At 52.5% G+C, this 9,106-nt stretch overlaps 1 protein-coding gene across 1 annotated transcript in view; it reads right to left on the reverse strand.

Moving 5' to 3' along the window:
- Positions 1 to 1,089, reverse strand: part of LGALS3 (galectin 3) — a 4,816-nt gene extending 3,727 nt beyond the window's left edge. Inside the window, exon 1 of the mRNA XM_055716537.1 lies at positions 1,010 to 1,089. The gene's annotated coding sequence lies outside the window, so the exon portion shown is untranslated. The remainder of the gene's footprint in view (positions 1 to 1,009) is intronic.
- Between the last annotated feature and the right edge of the window lie 8,017 nt (positions 1,090 to 9,106).

Below are 9,106 nucleotides of genomic sequence, written 5' to 3' on the forward strand. Positions count from 1 at the left end.
CTTGGGCAGGGGGTCCCCCTGCTCCCCCTGCCCACCCTGCAACACCTCAGGGAGAAGTATTTTTGCTCCCCTGCCTGGATTTCTTACTGCTTCGGCCTGGTGGGGCCAGCGCGGCAGGAGTCTCGTGTCTCCCCACCAGTCCAGGGATGGTCGATTTGATAAATAAACGAAATAAAATTTGTTATCAAGAAAGGAAAGTCTTGAAACACCACTGTTCTTCTGCCACCAAACGGTGCCACCCGGCTTGGAGCTCAGCAGCCAACTTGTCTCCCAGTCACCGCAGCGCGCAGCCCTGGGACATCTCCCCGGGAATGCTCCGGGGCTGGGTGCCCGCTGCCCGGCCGCTGGCGCCACGGGAAGGGTGGTTTTTCCCACCCACGGCACCGGGCAGCTCTGCCCTTCGGCAGCACCTCCGGGGTGCTGAGCTTGAGCCGGATGCGGCCGCCCCAGCGGCTCCGGGGCTCCCGCCGCCCCGAGGGACAGAGGGACAGCGGGACAGCAGCGGGGGCACCCCCGGGTGCGTCCCCAGTGTTTCCTGCAGGCACCCAACACGGGAAAACTTGGGAAGGAAAGAGGTTCCTTCCCTCTCCCCTTCGGCTCTCTTTCTGCGGTGACTTTCCTGGGTGTCTCTCGCGGGCCCCCCAGCCCCTCCCTCCCCCCCGCGTGCCTTTTGGGGCTCGGGCAGGGCGCCCCGACACCCGGCAGGTGCAAACCGCCTTACAGCTCCATCCTATTTGCCATCCCACCGGGACCCCAAGCATTCCCAAAAGCCAGCGAGGGCTTTCTCTGCGCCCCGTGGCGCGTCCCCCACCGCCCAGAGCCCCGCACAAGGGGACAGCGCAGCCCTGCACCCCCGCTCCCTCCCGGGATCCCCACGGGGGATGCACCGAGCCCCCCCCCCGCGGGGACGAGCAACACCCTTAACCCTTTCTTTGCCAGGCAATAGGTGCCCAAACCCCACCGCTGCTCCCCCCGCCCCGGGACCCCGCGCGTGGGCGCAGCCGCTCACCCGGGTGCAGCGGCGGCGACTGGCTCCTGTCCCGCGGCGCCCGTGGGCGCGGACACGGCGGCAGCGGCGGGGACCCGCCTGCCCGGGGCGGGGACGGGGCGGGCACGGGGCAGCTGCCGCCCCCCGCGCTGGGAAGGGCCCTGGCAGCAGGAGGCCTTCGTCATATTTGCCTTTATGAAACGGTGACCCCCCACTAAGGGGGGACATTTGGCCGTCCCGTGTCTCATGTCTCGAGTGGGTCCATCTCCAGGCATCGGGGTCCGCAGTGTCTGACCCTGGCGCAGCCGGACCCCGCGAGCACAGCCGCGGCCGTAGCCCTTGCAAGAGCCCCGTCTGCATAGCCCACGGCTCCAGCTTTACTAAAGTTCAATAAACCACAAATTTACTTTTAAATTTCCGACGTTTTCTGCTTCACTGCGGAGACTGCCGAGAAAAAAACGACAAAAAAGCTTTGGGTTTCACCTGCCGCAGCAAGGCTGGCAGGAGACCAAGGCTGGGGAAGCCCTTAACGGCAGCTGGAATTTCAACAAGCACGATGGTACTTGGAGCTGAGGGTGAATCATCTCCTGCTTCCTCAGTGGGCTTCACAGCTTAAAGTGATAGAAAAGGAAAAGGTGCGTTTGCGTGCTGAAATCCTGATCTGCTGCCCAGTGCTGCTGGTACAATAGAAGAGAATGGGATGGGATGGGATGGGATGGGATGGAATAAAAAAATAAAATAAAATAAAATAGAATAAATAGAATAATTTCACTTGGAAGGGACCTACAGCGATCATCTAGTCCAACTGCCTGACCACTTCAGGGCTGACCAAAGGTTATTAAGGGATGCACACATTAATTGGTGTCATTAACAACGTAGAAACTACTGCTTGAAGGCAGCGGCTGAACTCAATGGCTTAGCTGGTCCTGCAGCTGGTACGGAGGGAGAAAAAAGGCAAAAATCTGTTGAGTTTGGTTGTAATGATTTGTAGTAGAGCTTCCTGCAGTTCATCTCTGCTTAGCTAAAAGATTGGGCTTCAGAGGAAGGCGCCCTCCTCTCTACTGGGGCACCCGCCTGGATTTTAGCATCATTCAGCTGAATACTTGTCACCAGGATTTGGACCAAACTTAAGCATGAAAAAATGCCATTGGCTGATGAGAGATGCCAGGGATACCCAAGGGAATGGGATGCCCCACTCGGGGAAACACTTTAACAGGGAGCACTGCTTCATTTGCCTTTCACAGCACCCAAACCTCACCACAATAAATAAACACTGTGCTATCTTGGGGGATGTTTTAGGGCAAAGGGAGCTGGAGAGGATTTAAGCCAGTAACGCTGAAGGATCCCTGATACATTGCATGAGTATCTGGAGCTTCCTGAGCCTGTAACGCGAGCAGGAGGAGATCACTGCTCTTCAGAACAACTGTTCAAGTCCTGGCTCCAGCATCTGCCTAAAGCACAGCCCTTCCGAGAGCAGACTCATCAAGAGGTGTGCATGTCCAGAGCACACGTTCGTGAAATTATTCGAGTGACGTGCACTAAGTGTTTTTAAACAGGCACTGGCGATTTCTGCCTTCCTGGATAAGGCTGTATTAACTCGTTAGTCCTCACCGCTTTTTCCCTTCCTCCCTAGGACTCCTCCAGATGTCTTTGGCAAGAGGTGTTTTCATGAAAAACCTCTGTAGTTATTTTCAGGATTTTGCTCAAAAGCTCCACACATTTACCAGAGTGGTCTGCCTGTTTTTTTCCACTTCCAGTGCCATAAGCTTTGTGCTTCCAGTTACGCAACAGATGCACAGTGTTAAAAAAATGTTTGACCAAAAGTGGAAAAGTGAACCAAAATCTGAGCTAATTTCTTTACTTCAATAAACCAAGCAGCAGTGAAGACAATGACTGAGCATCCCTTCGGTATTCACGGGGTGGGTGCCGAGAGCTCTTTGCACGCAGAGCTGTGAAACGTCCACATTTCGCTTTGCTCCACACCACCGGAGTCATCCCGCCGTGACTCACAGTCGGACACAGAGGTGTGGCAACTGTGGTTTTCAAGCTTTGCCTCTCCAGATCAAGCACGGAGAGCAGCTGGGTTTATTGCCAGAGCCCCAAGCAAGGCAGAGCACAAGCACACGGGTGCTGTAGGAGATTAAGTCACGGCGATCACATCTTGCTTGCAATGGTGCAAGGCCTGGTGATGCACAGCTTTGCAATGTGGGGCTGGCTGCTTTTCAAAAGCGGATAAAAAAATAGTCATTTCTCAAAAATAGGCATATACTTGGGGTCTGGATTTTTTTAAGCATTCATAAGCAACCTGTTTGCTTTAGAGACTCTTCATGTAAAATGCAACTCTGCATGGTACCATGTACAATTTAAAGTCCCAAACTGCAAACCCAAGGGGTGGGAAGAGACAGAGGACCCTGGCAGGTGGCTCGGCCATCAGATCATGCTGTTTCTTAGGGATGTACTCTCTGATGTGCTACTCACTGCGGCCAAACACATTCATAGAATCACAGAATGGTTTGGGTTGGAAGGGACCTTAAAGACCATCTAGTTGCAACCCTCCTGCCATGGTCTTGCATTAAAGGATTAAAGGGGATGGAGTAATTTAGCAGGAAATACACACACACACACACGCACACATGCACGCAAGCACACACGCACACTCTCTCACACACATACACACACACCCATCCCCTCCACCTTCCAACTTTCCTCACCGAGGTGGGAGGTTAGGTCCGGCGAGGTTTAAATTCTAGGTGATGTTCAATTTACCACTATCAGTCCAGTTGTGTTTATTACGTATATTAAACTACCACGGGTCTGGATGCACTGATAGCAGTCTGCACCGCCAGTCCAGCCATGCTCATGAACTAGCATGGCCACACTCTCTCTCTCTAAATATATATATATTTATATACACAAAGTGCCTATCACCATATTGATAAACATTCTTTGGAACCACTCTAGGGTTTGGTCACGTTCAATGAGAAACTGCGACGACCAGCTACTTAACAGTGCAGTTTTATTAGCAACAGATGGACAGGTTCTTTTGACTGCCGATGATAGTGACTGTCTGCAAAAAGGCACATGCAAATAAAATGTTATAAAGTATAAAATGTGCAGAAAAGTTACAACAATACAGCCTGGCTACAAATATTTAAAAGTAACTCTCTAGAGATATTTCCAAGTCTCCCAAAGACGCTCTTAATTTAAGTTCCACCTAAGGGGGGAGAAGCAAGGCTCAGCCCATCGGCCGGTCACAGGAGTCCGTCTTGGTGGCATCTTCCCCTAGCTTGTTCTCGGTGGCGTCTTACCCACTTGTCCCCTCATTCATTCACTTTTTATACTTCTCTTTACTCTCAGGCGGAGCTTGGGTGACCCTAGTCATACATTCCTTCATTATTATTGGTGTAAAGTTCTTTTCATTTAATGATATGATTCATTTTAAATTTACTGCGCACGCTCCCGGCACGGGGGATCCACTCTCTTCAGGGGGGACCATTTGAGTAGGAGTTATTTTACCCTAGCATCCTTGAGTCTTATCACTTCAGCAGTTTGTTTGCTTTCAGCAGTTAGCTCGTCCTCGTCAGAAGGCTCTGAGGTGCTGAGCAGGCCTGGTTCCTGACCTTCTCTTGCAGATAACGAGGCTCTTGCTTGGTCTTCGTCACAGTTGTTGGTCCAGCAACTGACATCTTCTCATATATTTTCCAGCTGCTATGCATCACTGCTGGTACCATCACGTTCCCAGTCCTGCAGGGAGCACAGCAGAGCCTCGCCATGGTGACTCCACTCCGCTCCACCCTGCACTGCTCCTCTAGGGTAGCAGGTTGTGTGGCTTAGGGAACTGTGGTGCTGTACATTTCATGCATGCCAACCATCCTGAAAGTGATAGCTGTATTTTACCCTAAAAAGCTTTCTGTAACACTACGCTTCTATGAGGACCCAATTTTTTTCTATTCCCCCCCCCACGCCCCCCCCAAGGTGATTTTCCCACACATGAGCAGGGACACCTCCCACCAGCCCAGGTTGCTCCCAGCCCCATCCAGCCTGGCCCTGAGCACTCCCAGGGATGGGGCATCCACAGCTGCTCTGGGCAGCCTGTGCCAGCGCCTCGCCGCCCTCACAGTAAAGAATTTCTTCCTCATATCTCATCTATAGCTGTCCTCTTTTCATTTGAAGCTGTCCCCCCTTGTCCTATCACTCCATGCCTTCGCAAAAAGTCCCTCTCTTGTTGGCCCCTTTTACTAGAAGTCCCCAGAGCGTGTCCCTGGAGCCTTCTCTTCTCCAGGCTGAACCACCCCATTCTCTAAGCGCAATTTACTTTCCTCATCTTAAAACACCCAGCATTTACCTGATAGCAGGCGAGAGCCAAGTGATATTTAACGGCATGCCGGTTTTGGCTGGGGTAGAGTTAATTTTCCCTCATAGTAGGTAATTCGGGGTTATGTTTTGGGTTTGTGCTGCAAACAGCGTTGATAAGGCAGAGATGTTTTTGTTGCTGCTGAGCAGGGCTTACACGGTTTCTGCCCCTCACCCCACCCCACCAGCAAGCAGGCCTGGGGGGGGGGGGCACAAGAAATTGAGGGGGGACACAGCCAGGGCAGCTGACCCCAGTGCCCAAAGGGCTGTCCCACACCACGTGGCGTCATGCCCAGTGCATAGAGCTGGGGGAAGGAGGAGGAAGGGGGGACACATCTGGAGCGATGGTGTTCGTCTTCTTGAGTCACGGTCACGCGTGCTGGAGCCCTGCACTCCTGCAGATGGCTGAGCACCTGCCTGCTGGTGGGAAGTGGTGAAGGGATTCCCTGGCTTGCTTTGCTTGCAATCGCAGCTTTTGCTTTACCTGTTAAACTGCCTTTATCTCAACCCATCAGTTTTCTCACTTTCACTCTTCCGATTCTCTCCCCCGTTGCACCGGGGCTGAGCTGCCACCTGGGGTTAAACCCGACAAACGGCCACCCAGCAATAAGGCTGGAGAGGAGCCAATTCCTGCAGTTCCACGGTGGGCTCAGGGTCAGTCCAGGCTGGGGAGTAACTCACCCACCAACGCTGGGTTCCCCAGACACTCAGGCATCATTACACTGGACAGCAACATACATTATTAAACATTTTCCTCTAGCAATAACCTTTGACAGGCTGCTCTGCAACAGCTTTGATGTGCCACCACCTCTTGAAGGGTCACCTGCCATTGCGTCACGGTGATGTTCACCACTGGGTTAATTAACTACATGCTAGAGTAGCTTAAAGAAGCCATTTAAGCTGAAGAACTGCACAAGACGGAGCAAATAGAAAATTAATTAATGGAGACTGAGCGCTAGAAGCCAGGAGTGGAGGTGAGAGGAGAGCAGGGGGCTGCAGCAGCAGCCACCTCGTGCCACCGCACAGGCAGGGACCAGTGGAGGCAGCCAGCCGTGCCACACCAGTGGCGCAGGCAGCCCCGTCCTCTGCAGGAACCAGGCTGCAGGATGCTGAGCTCTGTCGCTTAAGGCTTGAGGGTTGGCTTGTTTTGAAGAACAGTTTAAAAAAAATATATATATACACACACATTGTTACAGATAAAATATATATACACATATTAAAAATATACATATTAAAAAACGACAGCTTGCCATTACAATTCAGAATTATCAGTGCTTTACTTGGCCCCAGCACCCTTTATGCTGAGTTCTGTCAGGAGTTAATGCCTTCTCCGCCTCTTATTCTTGTGGCTACCGAGCCTCCCAGAGGCAAAAGACCCCACCCCAATGAGCAGCCTGTCTCTACAAAGTTAAATAACTTTAAAGCAGCCATTTCAAACTTCTTATTAGAAATTCATAAACAGAAAGCTGCTTCTCTCTTGTCCTCTTGGCAGTAGATTAATGGGAAAGGTACCAATCCGGAGGGCAAGGTCAATGGCACAGGAGATGCGCTCACCTTTGCAGAGCGGAACGACGTGCATCCGTGGGATTTTATCGTTCGCGTGATTTCTGTGGCCTGGCTGGTGCCATCCCATGCCGTGCTTGGGCTGCAGATCTGCCACCAAGGCCATGCTTGGCACAATCCCAAGGTGCTAAACTCGACCGTCGTCTCTCCTTCTTCCATCTGCAAACCTCCCAGGCTGGGGAACTGCGACGACATTCACCTCCTTGCTCAGCCACAGGTGAGGTTCCGTGTGCCGGCGCAGAGCCCCACGCTGCACCCCCCCCCAAAGGGGCAGCTCGGTTCCAGCCCTCCATGCCACCCCCCGAGGCACCCCCCCGCTCTCTGTGGCAATAAAAAAGGGGCATCGCAGCAAAAACAGGCAACGGGATGCTCCTCCGTGGCCTGCAGGCTCACGTGATGCCCTCCCAGGACTCCTGAGAAGAGGGTCTTGCAGAGAATCCAGCAGCCCCCCTCCCCCGCATACGGCCCTTTCTGGGGAGATGGCTCACTTGAGAGCCTCCTGGGGTACTTTACTCACCCCCCAACACCCAAACATCACCTTGATCTACTGCTAGTGAAAAATGCAATGCAGAGGAAGGTTGAGCACTTCAATAACTCAAGTCTGACAGCAAAGAAAGCAAAAGCAGCAGATAAGGAGCATCGATGTCCGCAGCACTGTCCCTGCTGCTCACATGCACTGGCAAGCCTGGATTCACTCTTTTTCCTGTGGCAGCTCCCTTTTATTCTCTCTTTATGAAGCACAACGCAAAACTCCCACTTTTGCAGTTTTCTTCTCCTACAAAACAGAGCACTAAGGCAAGACTGCAGCTCATCTAGCTCCCTCTCGCCCTGAAGGAAGGTGCCAGGGGAACAGCAAGCCCCCCCTGCCCCCGAAAGCTTTGTGCTGCTTCCAGCGCTGACACCGCAGCCGAGCAGAACCATGCTACAGTTTGAATCTTTTCCATTATTAAAGATGAATAAATGAGAAGCACTTTGCGCCTGACGTGCCCAGCTGAGCGCTACCTTTGTTTCCAAGCGCTAAATGAGTCTCGTAGCAATTTGCAGCATTAGAGATTTACCAAAGTCATTAAACACCTCCTCCGGCTGGGAGCTTAATAGCAACTAACTCCCCCACTGCACCAAGCTCCGTGCCGCACGCTGCCCCACGGCCCTTAAGGAAGGTCCTTCATCCTAACGTTATTAAATAACTGGATGAGAAATCCCTACAGCGATCCCAAACGCCCATGCAAGATGAAGTGGAAGACTCCCCTGGCTTGCTGCCATCAGAATGACAAGGTCCTGGTGCTTTTCCTGGCTGTGCTGCCTGCGTGCCCAAACTCGCAGCCCTCATTCAACCTTACAAGAAAAAAATCCAGCCCCCAAAGCCGAAAGGACTAGCGTGGCATTGCAGGAGGGGCTTGAACCAGTCCGAGCCCAGCCCCACCAAAGCTGGGGTGAGCCCCTGCTGTCGCTCTGGGTGCAGCACCCGTGGAGGGGCTCCCCTGGCCAAGCCTTGCCCCCCACTGGCCCTGAGCCAGCTGTGCCCCAGGAAAGATGCTCGACAAGGAGAGCGAAAGCCCCACGCGATGCTGCACTGAACGTATCCGGCTGGCAAGGAAACACAAAGGCCACAGACGAGACTGTTCAGGCTGCAGCTGCAATCCTGACCTCTCGGAAAAGTTTACTTTAAAATAGCTTCATTACAACAGCAAGCATAGAATCATAATTCAGGCTGGAAAAGACCTTGAAGATCATCGAGTCTAACTGCAATGGGTGGCTTTTACCATAGCTCAGCAAACCAGGGATGGGGAAGAGTAAAGGAAGCATTGTGAGGGTCCCTGGCCGGTTGGCCAAATTTCATTCTTTGCTGCTTTTGAGACTAGATTTTTGCAAAGCACAGAAATTCATTCTCCTATGAAAACTTCCACTAAACAGGGCTCAGATTTAACTCTGGTGTACCATGTGTCTGTGTTCCTCTAATACGAGTCAGTGCAAAGACACAACTTAAAACACCATCTCCTGAACTGCACTGTAAGTCACTAAAACCTTGCTGAGCGTTTTATTTTATCAACTTCAGTGTTAAAAATAATCAACTCCAAACGCAGCCGCCTCTGCCAGGGAGCCCAGAGCAGCAGCAGTGCCCTCTCCTGACGGCACCAGGACGTGGATGGGCAGCTCCCAGCTGGGAGAGCAAAAAAAAAAAACCCTGAGGGATCACATCAG

The sequence above is a fragment of the Falco cherrug genome, chromosome 7 (assembly GCF_023634085.1).
Source record: "Falco cherrug isolate bFalChe1 chromosome 7, bFalChe1.pri, whole genome shotgun sequence".
Taxonomy (NCBI): domain Eukaryota; kingdom Metazoa; phylum Chordata; class Aves; order Falconiformes; family Falconidae; genus Falco; species Falco cherrug.